This window comes from Bos javanicus, chromosome 10 (genome assembly GCF_032452875.1).
Source record: "Bos javanicus breed banteng chromosome 10, ARS-OSU_banteng_1.0, whole genome shotgun sequence".
In the NCBI taxonomy this organism is placed as follows: Eukaryota; Metazoa; Chordata; class Mammalia; order Artiodactyla; family Bovidae; genus Bos; species Bos javanicus.
The window spans coordinates 44008411-44028869 of NC_083877.1; the positions used below are offsets into that span (position 1 = coordinate 44008411).

The following is a 20459-nucleotide window of genomic DNA, read 5'->3' on the forward strand; positions in this document are numbered from 1 at the left end:
ATAAATTTATTTAAATACATGGATATTAGCTTTTGATATTTCCTAAAACACTGGAAAAGGAAATGGAAAATTCTCTCTCATGAGGATTTGGAGGCTGCTTATTGTAACTGAAACAATGCAGACAGAAAGCCTGGGCTCGAATCCTGACTCTGCAACTGGTTAGCAGTGTATAACCTGGTAAAGTCGTGTATTCTCTCTGAGCTTCAGTACTCTCACTTTATACAATGAGAAGGTGAGACTAAACTGTCTATAAGTTTCCTTCCAGCTCTAAAATTCTGTTTTCCAATTCTTCTTCTCCCAGAGACTCCTGAGCAGTGCTTGGTACGAAGCTTCAGGTCTTTTCTAGTACTGAGTAGGCAGAGTCTGGCATGGCCCAGTGTGTAGACCCAGAGCCATTCTGAATTACATGAGCCTGGGTATTGGCAAACAAAATTATTAGCATATATGTAAAGGCTCTTGGTTTTTCAATTTTGAAGCAAGTATATTTAGAAAACACTTTAAAATGCTCTCATTTCCTTTAATATTTAAGTAAAATTTATCACAAATCAATACATTTAGTTGTTAAGAAATATTTTCTGTAATCAGATTGTTCGGGAGTGAACTGTAGCTTTAGAACTTGGACACTGATAGATGTGCTAACTAGTCTTATTGTGGTAGTCATTTCACAGTATATATGTCTACCAAATCATCACCCTCTACACCCTCAACTTTCACAATGTTATATGTCAATCATATCTCAAACCTGGGGAGAAAAGATCTTAGCAAAGGGACTTCTCCATGACTCAATTACCTTGTCTTTTTAAAGTCATTACAAAAAGAAAAAAAAAAAAAAATGCTATCTCCTTAAGGGTTTGTGGGAAGCATAATAATTAAACGAAAAACGAAACTTGCAAAGCACTTCGGAGAGCATCTGACCTAGTAATCACTCAATGAAGCAGCTACAACTGGTTTTTTCCAAATATCCTTTATCTAGGAAACAACTTTTTTATTTTAAAGAACACAATAAAAGTGTTCATTTGGTATGTTCCTACCCCTTCACTTTGGAGAAAGAAATGGCAACCCACTGCTGTATTCTTCATGGTCCATGGGGATGCAGAAAGTCAGATACAACTGAAGTGACTAAGCATGTACCCCTTCACTCTGACCTATTTTTGTCACGTCTGCAGAATAAGTGAGGAAGGCAGGCAAGGATCATCACCTGACTGCTCCTGGTCTCTCCGACTCTAGAGTTCTGTTCCTCTCTACAACTAAATAAATTGCTTTAGTCATCAAATTTGCCTAAAGTTGACTGTCTGGTTGCTTGCTATTGACCCATTCTATGCAACTCTACAGAAGTGGCCATGTGAAATGCCAACTTGGGTTGAAAATGATGGTTCAGGAAGCCCGTGTCCTGTTTTTATGAGGCCCATGAGATAATAACTGTGGTTTAAATGCTGCAAAATGCTTTTCAAATGCCACTTATTATACATAAGGTCCAATTTGAAGATAAAATCTAAAGGGAAAAGGCCAGATGTGGAATGTGACCTCTGGAAGATCTCTCATTATGATAAGGCACAGTGCTCATGTCCCATGGATCCCGGAACGGTTGTCTCTCTGTACTGATTTGGCATAATGAGAGGGATGACCTGCAGGGGAAGAGGAGAGACCCCATTCCCCAAGAGCACTGGGAACAAAAAGAGGAGACGACCATAGGGAAGAAATGGCCAGGTTCATTCTGAACTATTACCTCACATTCATAAACATTTTAAGTAAACAGTAATTGTATTTTACATTTTAAAATAAATGTTTTTCTTTAAAATAACTGACAGGAAATTCTTATGAATTTGTCTCCTATTAAAGGGAAATTCTTATGAATATGTCTCCTTTTAAAGGGAATGAATAAACATTTGAATTAACAGTCATTAAATCAAAATTCTTTAAAAACTCTATAACTGATGTTTTAGAGTAAATGTAGATGAATAATGTCAAATATATGTATCATTCCTTTATTTTAGAAACACATTTTTGCCATTTTTTTTTTTCTTTCTTAGAAGCAATACATAAGAGTGATACCACTGGCTGGAAATAGTTGCTGGGGGAAAACTCTGACATCAAGCAAAAGGCATGTAATCAGCCAGAACAGTACAATTAGCAGCAGTATTGTGCCCAACCACACAAACTTGCAGTGCCCTGTACCTAAAAACAAGTTTTGAGGGAATGCAGAACAAGGAAAACGTGTTTGGGTTTTTTTTCTTCCCTGTTAATTAGCATAAGTCACAAAGCTATAAGGATTTTAGTTTGAAATAGGAATTACAGATAATGGGGAAATCTCAAAAACAGGATAAAGATTAAATTCACAAGATGAGTTGATATCTTTATATCTTCATGAATGTAATCCATAAATCCATCTAAAACCATTTTTTAAAAATCATTCCAGTTTAACTATCTTTCCCCAAATCTCTTTAAAAAGTTTTAATGCCTGGCTTTTCCTGAAACTCAAGGATGTTTAATTCTCCAAGTTGCCAAGAGTAACAGAGAAATCTTTGATTTAAGAAATGGAACGTTTGCCAAATTCTTTCCATGGGTTTGGAGTGAGATAGAATAGCATGGTGCCTTATCCTCATCTTCAACATCAGTGGGAACAGTAATTCAGTCCCTACCACCCCATTCAGATGGGGAGCCTCCAGCTGTGGGTGGTTCTGCATTTTTCGAATTCCTCCTGGAGGGCTGACAGTCACCCTGCTAGCCACAGCTGACAGTAGACTCCTGTCGCATGCTGCATTTTACTGCTCAGCTCTAGCAATGATAAACAAAACCAGGGGGACTAAAGGCAAAGGTGATTTCAGGACAGCCACCAGTTCCCCACATGGACCCTGAACTGTCCAGCTCTCTCCTTTATGCTGTGTTTATGGCTCAGATGAAGTAACTGGAAACTTGGAAAGGAAAAGCCAAGCTGCCAATAGAATGTGGAGTAAGTAGCAGCTTACCTGAGAGCTTTGTCATTCTTTGTTCAGTTTATTAAGTTTATTAAACTTATAAACTTTGTTCAGTTTATAAAAACCCAGGCAGACTTAAGCTATTAGGGTGGAAGGGGTGCTATCAACCACTGCCCTATTGACACCTTCTTGTTAAAGGACATATAATTCTTTATAAATTCATATAATTCTTTATAATTATTTAAAAACAGATCTATCCATTGGAAACAGGACTGTGGATTTTGTCCCCAGCCTTTCTTCTCTCAAATCTGGGTTTCCATCTGTATGAGTGGGCACATATCTTGGGTACTTCTCAATGTTTACCGATACCTACCTTGCTCTTTGAAAATTAAATACTTTACTAAAAAAGTGAACACTGCAGTGTCAGGTTTTTATTTAATTTAATAAATCTTGCCATACCTCTGCTGACAAAGAGGATGTGTTCTACCACCTTAGAAATGTTATTGCCAGACATAGAAATTATGCTAATACAAACAATGCTTTCAACAGATGAAAGTTTATCCTATTTTCTTTTCCTCTTCAAAGTCACTGTATACTCAAAGAAGTGATACAGGACAGCATAAAATGTGTATCAAGTCTTGGGGCTGAGAAAGAAATCCAGGTAACGTTAGAAGAGTAAATGGAGAAACTGAGCCCAAATAGGTCCCAAATGATCCCTCATCTCTAGCGGTTCTTTTCAACAGACGTTCAGCAGGATCAGCTAGCATCCTTGGATGGTAGCCTCCCTTCAACCCAACTCACAGAGCACCTAAATGTTCCAGTCAAGGTCACCCTTTAGATCAGCAGTTCTCAACTAGGGGCAATAATTCTTTTTCATGAGGTGCCCTGCACTGTAGAATGTTTAGCAGCATTTCTAGCCTCTATCCACCAGATACCAGTAGCATTACCCAACTCAGTCACTACCATCACATTATGACAACTAAACATGTCTCCAGACACTGCCAAATATTCTTTTAGGGGCAAAATCACCTTCTGATAATAAGTGGCAAAATAGGGGTTTGAAAATTGCATGATCTCACGAATGTGTGTGCATGCTAAGTCGCTTCAGTCATGTCTGACTCTTGACAACCCCATGGACTGTAGTCCACCTGGTTCCTCTGTCCATGGGATTCTCCAGGCAAGAATACTGGAGTGGGTTGCCATGCCCTCCTCAATCTTAAAAATATCTCTCCTTTTAAAAATGCTGAAATTCCTGTAATAAGGCCTTGTGTCTTTCTTTCCACAGTCACAGAATACAAAGCTGGCACTTGTACCTTTTCTTATAGAGGTACCAGTGTGAGGTAACTTGGTGAGAATGCACTTCTTTCACTGAAGTGCAACTAGCCAGTCAATAATGAAAGAGGTTGGTTTTCAGAACCTTCCCAGTTCTTCTCAGACAGAAAAGTGTTAAGAGCTAGAGACTCATCTCAAATGAGCCACTTTTCAGAAAGAAGACTAAGAACAAACTTCCAAATCTTGATGATCTTACCTGGAATTGTTCATTCACCTATCCAACACATACCTGCTGCCTTGTAAAGGGTGGTGTTGAATGTAGTATGAAATAAACAGCAACTTCAACATTCTGTAAGTGGGAAGAAGGGTCTAAGAGAGGATACGATTTTGGATATTTAATAGGGAGAATGGATAATTAAAATTTAACTCCAAGGTGGGAGATTAGGTCTCGTTTACCTCTGTGTCCCCAACACCTAGCCCAGAATAGGTACTTAATAATAATTTGCTAAATGAATAAACAAATGCATGATGGATAAGGCCCTCAAGCAGTGGGGGGGCGGGGGGGGGGACTTGGGATACAGTTTTGGTAGGAGGAGATTGACTGAGAAGAGTCAGGAACAAATGGCCCAAGAGGAAGATACATGGAAGCTTGAAGGTGGAGGGGATTAAACCCCAAGTGAGAAAATGCCTGATCAACTCTGTACCAGCAGCAAGACAGTTTAGAGAGAAACCGTGAACTTGAATTCAGATTTCCTGAGTTCAGATACAGACATAACCACTTGTTTCCTTTGAGATCTTGGGCATCATAAACCAGGGATAATGACAGTATCTCCATCAAAGGGCTGTCATGAGGATTCAACGAGGTAATACTTATAAACCTTTTAGACTGGTGATCAGCCAGGAGTCAGTCTAGATCGACCATTGAGAAGCGGCAGTGTTTCAGAGTGGGATGAGGGTCTTGAGAACCATAAAAATCTAAATGGTTATCATGGTGAAAGGAAAAGGGAGCTACCAGGAGTGAGTAAAAAGTTGACCAAGTATTTGTGAGCACTCCAGTGAGGCAACCGTTGTCTCGGTGATGTGACTAATAGACTCATTTATTTGATTTTCTTTAATCTTCCTCAGTGACTTTAAAGCAAAATGGATGATTAAGTTGACCTGAATTTGGGGATTGTTAAGACTGCATTAAAAGATCAAGGAGATATGGGACAATGAAACTAGAGGGAGCATATATTCAAAATTGTGAGCCCAGGCATTAAGCTCAAAGGGAAAGAAGGGAAGCCAAAAACAGCTAACAAACTGAAAGAACTGGGGGCAGGGGGTTGCAGTGACTGAAAGTCTCAAGGTTAAACAACAGCTCTGGTGGAAGAGGTGGAGGGTAGGATGTGGTAGACAGAGCAGTTTCCAGTATTTAGAGATGGAGCAGATGACACAAGGGCCAGTGAAGCTTACACAGAGTTGAGGGGACTGAGCAAACAGAAGCAAGGCCACTTAGGTTCCCCTTGCTTAACTCAAACCACTCTGCTCCTAAGGGTATCTCATCAGAACGTTTTTGCTAGCAAGGAATCCAATAACTGATCAACCACTCTAACAAAATCTTTCTAACATTCTTCTTAGTATTTCAAAAGGCAGGGGGCAGGCTCACACAGAAATATAATACACATTAAGGAATATCAGTAGAGATAAAATATTGGTGATCCAATATAAACATTAAGTGAACTGGCTGATGTATGAAGCTTCATTCAAATCAACCAAAAGTCTTCTTAAGGGATTGATCTTTTCTCATCATTATCTGAGATATCTCAAAAAATATTAATCCTCTCCAATTCTCATCTCAGTGCCTACTCTCTTTTCTCTACCCTACTCTCAAGGCAGCTGTGTATACACACACACACACACACACACACACACACACACCCTTCTTACACATAGTTTATGGGATTCATTCATTCAACAAATACGTACCAGACTCTGTTCTAGATGCTGGGGCCATGACAGTCAGAGAGGCTAGATCTGTGCTCACATGAAGCTTACATTCTAAACAGAGAGACAGTTGACGAACAAGTGGACATATTTACAAATAATTTCAGATAGTGAAAATGCTACCAAAAAAAGTGATGATAATAAAATATTTTATATTCATTTGTATATTGTCTGTATGTCTATGAAATTATCACGTAGTAGGTATATATCCCCATTATCCTTTAAGAAATTGGAGTTAAAGTGACAAAAATATTATCCAATATAGAACTACTGGCAGAAGAGGAAGTCATTAATTTGCTGATTCTGTTTTTCTGCTCAAGAAATCACATAGAATATTTGGCTTAATGATAAATGAATCACAAATACTTTATTAAAAGTTTTTAACAGAAAGCAAGTTTAAGAAAGCCTGCCTAATCTCCCCCAACCCCAGAGGGTCTTACCTTCAAGGCCAGATCTAGTTAAGAGTGCTACCTACCAACCAGCACCTTATTCTCCTGGCCTGTCAAAACTGAACTTCAGAGTCTGAGGTCCTTTGGGAACAATCTAAAATCTGTGATTCCTAATTCCAACTCGTCTAACTACCAGTGTTCCTTCTTCAAAGAACTCGAGCCTAAGAATTCTGTTTAGGCTAATAAAATGATACATTAAGACACCCTTGAAAAAGAAAAATGGAACCATTGCTTTGCCTGTAGAACTTCTTAAGATTTTTTTTTTGGCATTGAAGTTCCACAGCCAAGCTAAACAACAGTGAATGTAGGTTTTGTTTCTAAACTAGGATCAGGTGAAAGGGAAACAGGACTCTAATGTGGGTATTCACAAATACTTTTTCCTTTTTATCGTACCAGTTAATGTAACCTTGTGTTATAAGCAAAATCCCAGCCACTGCAGATGGGTAGGGTGTCTCTTGGAAACCTTCAACAAAGTCCTTTAGCCTCAGTGAATTTCCTGTGAAATTCCAGAGCAACTACATCTTATTTGCACCTTTGTCCATCATTACTTTTTTTTTTTAATTTTATTTTATTTTTAAACTTTACAAATTGTATTAGTTTTGCCAAATATCAAAATGAATCCGCCACAGGTATACATGTGTTCCCCATCCTGAACCCTCCTCCCTCCTCCCTCCCCATACCATCCCTCTGGGTCGTCCCAGTGCACTAGCCCCAAGCATCCAGTATTGTGCATCGAACCTGGACTGGCAACTCGTTTCATACATGATATTATACATGTTTCAATGCCATTCTCCCTAATCTTCCCACCATCATTACTTTTTAAGCAACTAAAATCAAGCTTAAGAGCATGTTTGTTATGCCTACAATCTACTCAAGGTAACCAAATTAAAACAGACCAGACAGATTTCATAAATCTTCTTCATAAATGGAATTTCCGTCAAGAAGACCAGCATTGACCAGGCTGTAAGTCTGTGTTTGTTTCCACATTCTAGTTCAGTATGTTTCATGTGTTTCAGGCACAAATCAGTAAGATGGCATTACTACATACAGAAGAGAATTTCAGTGACATCTGTACTGTTATAATTTCTGTTTGAAAGTGATGCCACCCAAGATAAAACTCATCGGAGTGTGCCTGAGGCATAACTCAGAGTAATTCCTTTCTCATCTGTCTCCCCTAGTAGGGAGTGGAGAGTGTTGCCTCCCATCTCTAAGGGTTAGGAATATTTTCTTTTAGCTTTTTGTAGAGTAATCAAGGAATCTGGGCTGAAAAACTGCTCTAGGACCTTAAAGGCCCATTGCATAAACATATGAGTGACATACATCAGGTTTTATACTATCAGGAGTCTCCCTGCTTATCTTGTTCTTTCTGCTAGACATGTTTTTTGTTCAAGGGCCCTCTGCCTGTCCCTCAATCTTTCTCTAGGATGTGAAGCCCATGCATAAGGCAGCAGTGTTCTTTTCACACTTAATTCCTCACCCTGTTTTAGTGGGCAGCAGTATCTCAAGCCAGCACTGTCTCTGTCACTGTGCCTTTCAACTAGAAAACCTCAGGGCAGTTCTCCATGCTGGCTGGCTGGCCTACCTCGTGTAGCTCAGGTCTCCCCTGCACCCCTTAGAACAGCCTCTCCCAAAGAGTGAATGGCCTGGCCCGTGAACCCCCGCACCGCCCCCCACCCCAGTCTCATGGAAACTTTTGTCTGGAGTATTCAAGTATTCAAGCCCTCAAGGAACCAGAATGTGGTGTTTGTGGTGAAACTAAAACCATACTGGAACAGAAAGAAAGTAACTCTTCAAATATGTCTCCTGTAAACTTTTATATACTGTATTAAAACCAAACTTTGTCCCAGGATAATCAAGTTAAACTATTTTAAAATAGTGTCTCAAAACTTGATGGCCAAGAGAACAGAATTTAATGAATTTAAGTTTTTGTTTCAATTTTGTATCTGTAAATTGGGTGAAGGTAAATCTTTCTGAGTTAGATTGGTACATAATATTAATTCCAGTGCTGTGCTGCCTCTACAAAATACAGCTGACCCTTGACCAACAAGGGGTGGGGTAGGGTGTAGGGGTACCCACCCTCCATGCAGTAAAAAATCAATGTAAAACTTATAGTTGGCCCTCCAAATATATACATATGCCCTCAGTTGTCCATATTTGTGGTTTCTCTGTATCTGCAGTTCCATGTCTGCCGCTGGAACCAACAGTGGATCCTGTTGTTCAGTCATTCAGTTGTGTCCAACTCTTTGTGACCCCATGGACTGCAGCACACCAGGCTTCCCTGTCCTTTACCATCTCTCGGAGCTTGCTCAAACTCATGTCCATTGAGTTGATGATGTCATCCATCTTGTCAACCATCTTGTCCTCTGTTGTCCCCTTCTTCTCCTGCCTTCAATCTTTCCCAGCATCAGGGTCTTTTCTAATGAGTCGGTTCATCGCATCAGGTGGTCAAAGTATTGGAGCTTCAGCATCAGTCCTTCCAATGAATATTCAAGATTGATTTCCTTTAGGACTGACAGGTTTGATCTCTTTGCAGTCCAAGGGACTCTCAAGAGTCTTCTCCAACACTACAGTTCAAAAGAATCAATTCTTTGGCACTCAGCCTTCCTTATGGTCCATCTCTCACATCTATACATGACTACTAGAAAATCCTGTAGTACTGTAGTATTAATTAGTGGGAAAAAAATTCACCTATAAGTAGACCTATGCAGTTCAAACTTATGTTGTTCAGAGGTCAACTATAATTCTTTCTATTCCTGGTTAGGGACTCCTAGTACATAATAATGAGACAGCTGGATTAAATGACTGTTAATCAATTGTCCTGACTTCCCTTGAGAATTAAAATCTCTTTTGGTGTTTTATTTTACAGAACATAAGTTATATACTCGCTGAGAATAATAAGGAGTGCACTTTGAGTTTTTGTCAGTGAAAACCAGGACTATATCCTTGTACTGTTTGTTTCCATGCATGATTCTTTTTTCTTTCAAAGTAATATATGTTAGCTAAAGGGACATTTGGGCTTCTCTGCTGGCTCAGTGGTAAGGAATCCACCTGCAATGGGTGTATTACAGGAGACTCAGTTTTGATCCCTGTGTTGGGAAGATCCTCTGGAGAAGGGCATCGCAGCCCACTCCTGTATTCTTGCCTGGAGAATCCCATGGAGAGAAAAGCTTGGCAGGCTACAGTCAATAGGGTCGAAAAGAGTTGGAAAAGTGACTTAGCATGCATGCAAAGGGGCATTTAAGACCTTCGAGTAGAACTTTTAAAGCAAATTTGCTTTAAAATGAATAGTTTTGCTTTTCCAATGAACTTTAGTAATTACCAAAGAGAAAAAGGAGCTTAATTTCTTTATTATGACCTTCAGTCAGAATGATGAACAGAATTTAATTTGGAGAAAGTATTCTTTAAAAGCTAATATGTCAATTTACTGGCTTCTTCCTTTGACTAGAATTTATATTTCAGCATTAAAACATACTGTAAGTTCCAAATTCTCTTGAATTACGTGTAAAAGATGAAAAAGAACTAAATTATTTTCTTCTAACATACTGAACTGAGCTTAATTCTTAAGGTACTCTTTTGGTGTTTGGAAAATACTTTGTATAGGGATGTAAATTATAGCAGTTCACATCTCTTCATTTTCTATGTAACTGTGTTTCTTACATAAATATATGTAACTATCACCCACCAAAGCTTGCTGCTGTTGCTGCTGCTGCTAAGTCGCTTCAGTCATGTCCGACTCTGTGCGACCCCATAGATGGCAGCCCACCAGGCTCCCCCGTCCCTGGGATTCTCCAGGCAAGAAACTGGAGTGGGTTGCCATTTCCTTCTCCAATTCATGAAAGTGAAAAGTGCAAGTGAAGTCGCTCAGTGAAGCATGTTCAGTTACAAAATGAAGCTACAGCCATTGTCCTTTAAAACTATGCCTCCGTGTACCTGCTCATTCTGTGCTCTTTTCCTGAGATACTGTAACCCATAGTTCCCACATGTGTCTCCACATAGAATAATATGGGCATCTTGAAAACATCCCCAAGTCCAGGTCACATCCTAGGCTAATTAAATCATATTCCTGGAACACAGGCATCAGGAGTTTTTAAAATCCCTAGGTGGTTGCAATGTGCTACCAAGTTTGAGAAACACCACTTCAACCAACTTGTTCTCAAACTTTCATTCATCCTTCCCATCTCAGTTGATAGGGTATGTCTGAAGCCTGCTCTTGGCCTTCCCATTATCCCTCCTGCATCTCTCTACTACACCAAGCATAAAGTTCATCCGTTCCCTCAAACTATAATAAGATGCTATTTTTAGGTTTAAATCCCAGAGTCTAACCCTGGGCTTATGTAAGGGAGTACTCAATAAATAAATTTATGGGACGAATAACCTCTTCCTAATAAAACTAAAGCAAAAACATACAAGATTTATATTGCTATGGAGAACATTTAAGATGTGTTTTAGGATAATGTTTCACTTGGTCAACATCTCATATTTAGGAAAACATCTCATCATACCAATGAAAATAAATCCATACCTAAACATCAAAGAGAATCATAAAATATAACTTTAATTACCTACAAAACTGCATTATTTATTATAATAAGCACAGAAAAATGTTTCCTGTGGTAAGAAACATCTAAAACAACTCATCCTTTCTCAGTTCCAGTTCCATCTGGAGTGGATTGTATTGTTTTCCAAAGCAGTCCTTCCTGAATTTTATGTTGTTTCAGGGGTTTCTAAAACTGATTTTTAAGAATTTTAGAGTACTTAGTTTACAAAGTGTAAGATGTGAAGAGTCTATGTTTATCATGGTATTCATACTAATAACATGATCTTTATGATTTTAAAAATTCATATAGTAAATTTTGCTATAATAAAATCCTAGACAATAAACCCAATCTTAAACACATGTTTTTTAAAAGTAGTTTAAAATATTTTACTCCCTGGGTTACCTAATTACTTCAAATTTCAGCAATGCTTCACAATCCAACGTTATTCTTTATCTGCTAGATTTTTATGCATGAAGCCTGAAAAAATAATCAGATTTAGGAACTGTTTTCCATGATAGTGTTATATTCCTCACTTGTCTCATTTATCTTCACATATGAAAACTTGGGTTATCTCATTAGATATCAAATTAAGACCTTGTCAACTATTGTTCAATATGCACTGATTCTGAATGCATATTAAAGTCAAAAATGAGAGGAAAAAGTATAAACCTCCACTTTTAAATGTCAACGTTGTAATCAACTACTAAACAAATTTTTAAATTTAGTCTATTAATTAAACACAACTAATTCAAACGGCAGTCCTTGGAACATACTTCTTGTCTTCCTTCCCACAATGGAGTCATGACTTTAAATCATGAGTGCAATAGCCTTAGAAACTGTTTTGTTTTATCCGAAATAAGCTCCGAATGGATATATAGATTGCGGAAAGACAAAAAAGATCACCATCCCCAATATTCAGTTCCAATGTCATTGTTCCCAAAATGTAAAAGCTGTGAATGAAACAACTATTTCTAGTAAGCTTCGGCTGTGAACACAAAACGGAATTTCTTTTGCCATGTAAACAAGGCACAGAGGCATACCTTCAACAGGTAACTTTATTTTTGGGTCAAAAGAGCAGGGCAATTTTAAAGCTGGCTTCTGTTAGCATAAATCTGATTTGGGGTAGTGTCCTTTGTCAGGTCCTGTTTCCTTGTCTCCTTGTCACTTCCAGAAGCACCTCATCACTCCCTTAGTGAGGGGCCCAGTGGGCGTTACTGCCGCCCCTGGCGAGGGCTCACCGGATTAGCAGGCAACAGAAGACCTAGGAGGGTATAAGCCCCGGCCGGGAGCGGGTAGTTCTGTGGCTTACGGGCCTGGGAGCCAGCTGGAGGCTGGTTCTTCTCTCTTGTCTCCAATCCCCAGAAGCTGGTCCAAGTGGCGCAGGCTGGCTGGAAAGGTGTAACCTACTCCTTCCCTAGACCCAACAAATAAAAGGTGACCAAAAAAAGTCTCCATCTCCTATCTTGAGTCTTAGTGCCCTAAAAATACCTTCCCCTGGCCTTTTGCATCACTCCCTCGGCTACCATCGAGAGCAGAGCGGGTAAAAATAATTTCCGAGAGGTCACTGGCGCTAAAACCACAGCGGACAGAGGCTGTGTCTACCTGAAGACCTGGAGAGACAGTTAGCGGGGAAGGCTTGACTTCCTCGGCGGGGCCTCCTCCATCCAGCATAAAACCGGCGAAAGACCGGCGTCCCGAGTGGTGGATGGGCAGGTGGGTGCGGGACAGGAGGACTGGAGGGAGTAAGGAATCGCTAAATCGCCTCGGCTGGGACCGCTTCCTAGCCCAGTGGCCTCCCCTGCGTTGTTCCGAATTACCAAAACGAAGCTCAGGCCAAACTGCCGCCCCCGGCCAGCCCGACTGAGCTCGGGAGGCAGAGATACAGGGGAGCGAAGGCCGGGTGTCAGAGGGGGCCATTAGGCAAGAACTGGGGGGAGCTGACAGTGTCCCCTCGCGCCTCCGTCTCCGTTTTGCTGGGAAGAGCCTAGATGGCTGCGGTCCTAACATAGCATCCATCTGCGGCTCGCCTCCCTCCCCGGGACCCCGGAGGCGTGGCGAGCTCGGCTTTCTCCCGCCTCTGACTCGCGGCACCCCTCCGCGGGACTCTTGGTTGGGCCCGGGGCGGGGCCTGCAGGCGCTCCACGTGCGGTCGCGAGCTCCACGCTCTGCTGCAGCGGCTTTGCCACTGCCCCCGCCACCTCGGGGCGGGCTGGAGGCGGAGCCTCAGGGGGCGGGGCGGGAGGCGTGGGCGGGGCGGACGCGGAGCGCTCGTCTGGCTGCCCAGGGCAAGAGGCTGAGAGAGTGGGGCAGGCGCGGCGCCGACAGGAAGGCAAGGAGAGCTGGGAATAGTCCGACGCCCGGTGCTGCGGACCTTCTCCGAGGTAAGAGCAGGAGCCGCGTACCCGGGGACTCCCTTAGCCAACCTCCAAGACTGGCCACCGCGCCCCGGCCGCTCATTCTGCCCCCTGCCGGCCGGGCGGCGGCGGCGGCGGCTGGACGGGACCTCGGGAGGGCTTCTGGAAGTCGCTAGCCCCAGCCCAGGCGGTGTCCCCTTCTCCGCGTCTTTCTTCTCCTTCTCCTCGCTCTCTCAGCTCTGGGCGTCGGGCACCGGACTGGAAGGAAGGTCGCTTCTCGGCGAGTCGGAGCTCGCCCACGCCAGGAAGGGAGGACGGGGCCTCGGGGCAGCCGAGCAGGGCAGCGAGGAAGGCGCAGAGCCTCGGGCAGCCTCTGCGGCGAGGGGGGAGGCCGGCCGGGACTGCGGGCTGCGACCCCGGGATCGGTGCTCGCGCTCGGCTCCCGGGTGGTCGGGCTGGGGACGCCTGCCCGTCACGCCCCGTTGCTGTGCCCGGGCGGCGGGGCCAGCTCTTGAGTCCCGAATTCCTGGGTGCCGCCTGTTGTGCGCGCGCCGGCCCGGGCAGCCCGGCTGCGGGAGGGGACTTGAGCGCGGCGTCTGTCCCACAGTCCCCGTAAGTCCCTGGTCGGGGGAGCCGGAGACTGAGCTCGCTCTCGGCGACGCCGGAAGGGGGCCTCGGTGGGATGGGAGTGGGGGGCGCGGCCTGCAGTAGTTGGGTTCCTGGAGGAGCTGGCGACGCGCAGGCCCGGCTCCGGGCCGAGGAGACCCCCAGCTTGTGCCCGAGGAGGGCCAGGAGCTGTCAGGGATGGACAGCTGGGGGCCATCCTAGTGAGGTCCACGGGAATTACAGCAGCCCTCTAGTCCCGGGACAGCATAATCTAATGGTGAGGGCGTTTTCTTGACGGCAGGAAGAAATGGAAAGCTGTCAAAATAAGCACATTTTAAAGTTGAGGTGAAAGTTGGCGAATTTTCAGGCCGTGCAGTTATTTAGTTAGTGTCCAAAGCAATATTAGCTCCTTGACATCCTTTTCGTTTGGAATTCTAGCAAAAATCTGTTTTGCCAGTATTTCCCTCAGGAGTTGTGCATTGCCCACAGCAGGGAAGGAAAACTTCAGCAAGCATTCTCAGGTTGCTTTTAACTTCAAGTTTGTGCTGTCTAACCTTTTAGAGTGTTCAGAAAAAGTACCTCTTGCTGGATTTCTCATGTAGGATTCCGTCCCTTTTTCTCTGGGACCTGGCAATGTTTGTTTATTGGTTTTTATAAGCATCTATATAAATTTAGTCCTTGCACGAAATACTCCCCCGTTGCCACAGGGTGTAGTTTAGGGATTAGAGAATTCTATTGGAGAAAGCTGCTAGTGGCTTCATTTTCCAAGAATGTAAGTCATTTCCTTTCTGTGATTTCAGGGAGTTGATATTTCACAGCATCAAAACTTTGTGGGGAAAATTTTCCGTAATACATCTGTCATTAAAAAGGCTTTTGACTTTTGGATTTCTCATCTTAGAACAGAGCATAAGTTTAGGCTTAGCACTGTTAAAGGATCAGAAGTTTTTCAGAATCTACAGCATTATGAAACTATTGTAGAAAGTAATTTTAACAGGCACCAAAACCTACCGACCGCCTGCCGGGTAGAAGGTGGGGGAGGGGAGAAGAACAGAAGAGAGAGGCAGGAAAACAGATGCCTGTGCTGTTGTCCTTTGTAGTAAAAAAAAAAAAAAAAAAAAAACTTCTAGCACTTAATCATTTTTCCTTGGGTGTGGTTTTGAGAAATAGAAGTATTATGTTAAAAATGAAAATACTCCACAATATGAGACAGCTGACATTTGAATGCTCTTTCAGTATGTTTGTAAATATATTGGATTTATATTTCATATTAAAATGGACTTCTGGGATTATTAGATGAGAAGGGTCCCCCAGGGAATATCTGCTATCCAGTTATCTGCGGGATATCTTTTCCAGAAAGCAGACTGTCTGTAACATGAACTAATTCTCCGCGTCCCGCCCCCCCCCCCCCCAGCCCCCACTTTGAATTGCTTGTAAGAGTGCCTGAGATCTGACACTGATGGACCGCAGTAATCACCAGTTCTTGCAGGGCCCCAAACACTTCAAGGGACAGGAAATCTTTCTCTGCTTCTGCACCCCTCCTTTTTGGGGAGCAACAGGGGTGGGTAAGCTACTAGCTTCAAATACATAATTTGAACTTGAAAATTAAGATGCTCCTGGCTCTACCAGAAAACCCAATGGGCCAGAATAAAAACTGTTGCTTCTGAAAGGGAAATGTCCATGTGCTAGGTAATAAGTTTTAGCTACGACTTATTTAAAAATTCATTCAAATGGACTAGCTAAATTGGAAGGGGAGGTGGGGAAGTATAGAGCTTTTTGAGATTCTGAACTTTGTTTCCACTTTCGACTACACTTATAAAGCTTTTGGCTTTCAAAACTAATGACATAATAGACTCTATAGCCCTTTGTGGCAGATGCTTGAGATGAAAGTTTCAAACAGAATTGTTTTTGACTAGGCTATCAAGTTCAGAGTTTAGTGTAAATGAATCCTGTCTCACAACTAACTTTTTTGATAAAGGAATTCTTTGTAGTTTTCAACTTGGATGTTGCACATTTTGATTTCTGAGGCTGTGGGTTTAAAAAAAAGCTAAAACCTGCAAACAATTATTTTAATACATGAAAGCCCGTACCAAGAAAAAATTCAGTCCAGATGTAAAAATGTATGTGAATTTTAGATTTGTATGATCTCAACCAGTTTCCCCTTTTGTTGATGAGGCTGCCTGGATCCCAGATGGCATTTGCAAATTATCCCTTAGGTGGTTTTCAGAGTTCAGAACTAAATTTCACCAGCCTTCTCCAGTCATTTTAATATTGTCTCAAGTCTTCTAAAGGATAGAAGATTTTCTGCATTTATGGAGAGATGAATTTTTCCTACTACTCATTAATACCAACCCCATAAATGCCCTGGTTTGGTAGATGAAGACTATGGGGAAACTGGAGGTATTATGTAATTATTATTATTTAAAAATAATATATTAAAAATACATTATTAAGAGGTACAGACCTCCAGTTTAAGTATTATGTATCCTTTGGGCAGAGTATAGAAGCTTTGGGTTTTGTTTATGCAGTTACAACTTCTTTTAAGGAAAAAAAAAGTTTTAAGTGTATTTACAATCTTCAATAGAATCTTGTTGTAACACAGTTTGAATGGTTTCTGATATAGCAATTGTATGACATTCTCAATAAGAAACAAGAAGCACAACTTACCAGAAAACTCAAGTGTTTTTTTATCTTGTACTCCGAATAACAGAGTTATAAAGGGTGTGTGTCATACATTAGCAATGATATATTTTTAGGATATCTTTGTATGATTATAGAATTATACATTTTGAGTGTTTGATTACATTGTAATTGTGTGTGAAACAATCTAGTGTAGGATGAGGGAAAGGAAAGATTTAGTGGAGAAATTTATGAGTGGTAAAATTTTAGTTAAAAAGTATCTTTCCTGAAACCCAAACAGGAAAAATGGTATTGTTGGCCTCTATAGTTAAACTTTGGTATAGGGAGTAGTTGAGAGGGCCTGTTGAATTGCACATTATCCTGAGGAAGAGGCTTTGGGGGCCTATAAAAATAAGTAGGAACAAGTTAAAGGGATAATTTGAGAGGAAGGAAGAAGTAGAAAATTGGGCATTGAATTGCAAGGAAAATCTAAACTTAGAAGGATGAGTATTGAGGTAAAGACTGAAGTAGGGAAAACTTTATATTTAAAAGTGGAAATTAAAGAATAAGATCTTCTCCGCTGTGAGAAAAAGGATTAGAACTGAGGTGCACTATAAGGTCTATATACAACATGAAGTAGTGCTCCTGTCCTGGAAACCTTGCCTGCGTTTGTGTTGAATCACTAGTTTGGTGTTATAAATATTGCATTCAGAGATTGGATGCTTATCTCTGTCCTTTCTTCCCCTACACCCCCATCCCACCACTTCACATTTCAAAGGCTGGAAGCATTTTCCATCTAAACTCTGATGATTTGAGAAATATTTAATTAGTTCTCTAGCATTTGGGAGATCTGCTAATGCCTACCCGCTATGCTCTGGGTCCAGAGGGACTCTCCAGCTGTAAGGGCTGAATTTATCATTAAGTTTTGAGTGAAAACAAGCAATCTGTGGTTCCAATTATCTTGTATGATTTAGTGGTGTCATTTCTTCCGATGGAACTTTGTGTCCTATCACTTTTCATATGTATCAAATGGACCAGTCATGCAGTATACAGTACTGATCAAAGAGGGATCACAGAACACTGGGGAAGGGAAAGAAAGCAGTGATCTGATGGCTGGTTGTATCACGTAAGGAGAAAAATGTGCCGAAACATTCACAGATGAGCCAAACCCTGCACAAAGGAGATGGCATTGTTTCTCCTTGGTGTTGTCTGGATCACAGCATTTTCTGGAATGCCCTTCCCCACCTATGTGACCTTACCCAGCAGAGTTTATCTATACAGCAAGAATCTAGGTAGAGATGTAGTCATTAACCAGGTCATTTCATTAATGCGATATAATGATAACTCTTGACCAAAAGTATCTACTTGGAGCCTCACTATTCCAATTAGATTATCTTTTGATGTTTTCAGATGTTTTCTAATAACATTGCCTTTGTTCACAGATGTTATAGAAGTTTGAGCAGTAATATTTTACTAGCATACGAAGATACATGGAAAACCAATATTTTATACTCCCTTACAGCCACAGTTTCATGTGAAGGAGGAAGTCATTATAAAAATCAAGCAAATTCTGCATGAAGATTTTAGAAAAATTAATGAAGCTTCTCATTTAACTTCTCAGGTAGTTCTTTGTCTGATTCACATTAGATGAAATGTAATTAATTTTCTCCCCCTCTGTTAGCAGCACTTATGCTGCCCAGTTTTAGTACATGGCTTTTGTTTGAAGAGAGTGGGTGTCCCTGTGGCTTTATTTCTTTGAACTTGTTACTCAGTAATTACATACAGCCAGAAAAATGCACTGATCAGAAGTATATAGTACAAAGTGATCACATTTAGGCAACCAGCATCCAAATTAAGAAACAGAACTTTTCCAGGTACACATCCCCTGCCCCCATGCTTCTCCATGCAGTCTTAAACCTTGCCCCAAGGATGACCACTATTCTGACTTTTATTGTCATGTTGTCGTTCACTTGCTATGTCCGACTCTTTGTGACCCTGGGACTGCAGCATGCCAGGCTTCCCTGTCCTCCACTGTCTCCTGGTGTTTGCTTAAACTCATGTCCATTGAGTTGGTGATGTTATTTTAACCTGTTATTGGGCTGCATTTAAATGCAATCAAATGAAAGTTCTTTTTCGTGTCTTCTTTAACCCAATATAGAGTCATGTCCAAATTGATCTAGGTAGCAGTACTTCTTTTTTCTTTTATTTCTGTGAATAAATATACTGAGTTTATCCATTCTGTTGGTAGACATTGGGTGGTCTGGGGCTGATCTGTGGGTCATGACCTTTTGATGGCTCAAGAAAGAGCACTTTGGAATTGAAAGAATAACCTTAAAATTAAAAAAAAAAAAAAAAGCGGGGGGCAGGGGAGAAAGAAGAGTAAGAAAAAATGCATCAGAAACATGAGAGAAAAAAATACAATAACCTAGAAACACTAAAGACTCAAGTGTCTAGGTTCTGTCTAGGCCCACAGAATCCTAGTGTTTCAGGGACACATTTTGGAATATACAGCTGGTTGTTGCATTTCACTTGAGAGTTGGCAAGAAGGAAGGGACCTTAGGTGACAGCTAGCCCCTTCATGTTTTAGAGGTGAGGGGAACTAAAGATCCGAAAGACTGAGTGACTCGGAGTCTTACAGCTCACGAAAGCACCAAGAGTGGAAGCTGCTTCTGACTTGCAGTTTCCTTTAGACTACTGCCATCTGAAGGCTGGAACTCAGCCCCTGACTCTCTGGTCCAAGCAGTGAATCCACTGGCCTGGAGGATGGGGTGCCCTTTCCTGAGCCACACAAAGATGTCCTATGGCTCTATTCGGATAGAGGCAGACCTACCCAGAGGAAAGGGAGCTGTGGCCAGTGAAGCAGAATTGCACTTCCTCAAGCCTGCTGTGTCTCTGCCCCCTACACAGAACCCTTGGAATTTTTCTTTAATCCCCTTTTCCTTCTGCCCTCTGTCTTAGGGCTCTCCAGTGAGACTTTGGGTTGTAAATGCCAAGTAGGTGGTATCTTGAGGTCCTTCCTGGCTCATTGTTTTATTCATCCATGAATAGTCTAGCGTGCATGCTAAGTCACTTCAGTTGGGTCTGACTCTGTTCGACCCCATGGACTGTAGCCTGCCAGGCTCCTCTCTGTCCATGGGATTCTCTAGGCGGGAATGCTGGAGAGGGTTACCATGCCCTCCTGCAGTGGGTCTTCCCAACCCAGAGATCAAACCCACATCTCTTACGTCTAACCTGCGTTGACAGCACGTCCTTCACCGCTAGTGCCACTGGGAAGCCCATATGGTCTAGGATGGACCCTAATTTCAAAGGACTGCTTTCTAAATATTTCCAGAAGTTTATTCTTGGGAATAAGAATATATGTAAATACACATACATTTTTGCTTCTTCTTGCCCTTATGTCCCCTCTTCTATACACTTTTCTCCTCTATGCCCCCTAATCCCATCAACTTATCATTTCTTAAATATCCTTGGAAATATCCAGTTTCTGGTTTCTGTCTACTGAAAACAACAGTGAATATCTGATGCTGAACTCTATGGCTATCCCCAGGAAGAACTTATTGTAAAGCATAGGGTTATGAGAAATCTAATAGATAAAGTGCTTGTGAAGGAAGACTTTTTTTTTTTTTTCCCGCATGTGTCCCTCAAGAGAAAAAATACATTTTCATGTTTTAAGAAAAGACTCAGAATTTCAACTTAGGCTCATTAGCAAGATGGGGAAAAGGTTAA

The 20459-nt window shown here is 41.6% G+C and overlaps 1 protein-coding gene across 7 annotated transcripts in view; it reads left to right on the forward strand.

Annotated features, from left to right (window-relative positions):
* FRMD6 (FERM domain containing 6) overlaps window positions 1–20459 on the forward strand; it is a 271689-nt gene that overhangs the window by 170428 nt on the left and 80802 nt on the right. Inside the window, exon 1 of one of the 7 annotated variants that reach the window (XM_061430976.1) lies at window positions 13399–13538. The exons of 4 other annotated variants lie outside the window; for them this stretch is intronic. The gene's annotated coding sequence lies outside the window, so the exon portion shown is untranslated. Of the gene's footprint in view, window positions 1–13398; window positions 13539–20459 lie in introns of those variants that run through there. 2 more of the 7 variants (XM_061430973.1, XM_061430979.1) reach the window with 2 other exon arrangements.